The 398-nt window shown below is 43.5% G+C and overlaps 1 protein-coding gene across 7 annotated transcripts in view; it reads left to right on the top strand.

The window, feature by feature from the left end:
- PPP6R3 (protein phosphatase 6 regulatory subunit 3) overlaps positions 1–398 on the top strand; it is a 110,039-nt gene that overhangs the window by 43,345 nt on the left and 66,296 nt on the right. The gene's annotated exons all lie outside the window — the stretch shown is intronic.

Below are 398 nucleotides of genomic sequence, written 5' to 3'. Positions count from 1 at the left end.
CATGAGTGAGGGGCACCAGCAGTGCTGGGGACCTGGGGTGCTGTGGCCTGGGAACTGAACCCATGTCCTGGTCAGTGAAGGGGGCAGGAAGAGCTCTGATTTTTCTATAAAAAAGCCAAAATCAAATGCCAAAATATAGGTATTTAGAATTTATTATAACCATTGAGACATTGGTAAGCTTCCATATTGCTTTTTAAATATTAAACTGTAAATATATCAGTAAAACTTTGTGCTCTACTGATACCTATAGATATAGGTATTAGGCCTGTGCAAAGTGACTAGTATTTGCTTTGGATTTGGCCGATATGGGGGGACAGTGATTCAGTTCAGTGATTCAAATCACTGTCCCGAATCGATTTGGCTGAATCACCCAGGCCCATCCCCCGCCTGCTCTCCTG

This window comes from Alligator sinensis, unplaced genomic scaffold (genome assembly GCF_000455745.1).
Source record: "Alligator sinensis unplaced genomic scaffold, ASM45574v1 scaffold907_1, whole genome shotgun sequence".
NCBI lineage: Eukaryota > Metazoa > Chordata > Crocodylia > Alligatoridae > Alligator > Alligator sinensis.
Note: the sequence above shows the minus strand (reverse complement) of the source record. Positions and strands in the feature narration are given on the sequence as shown.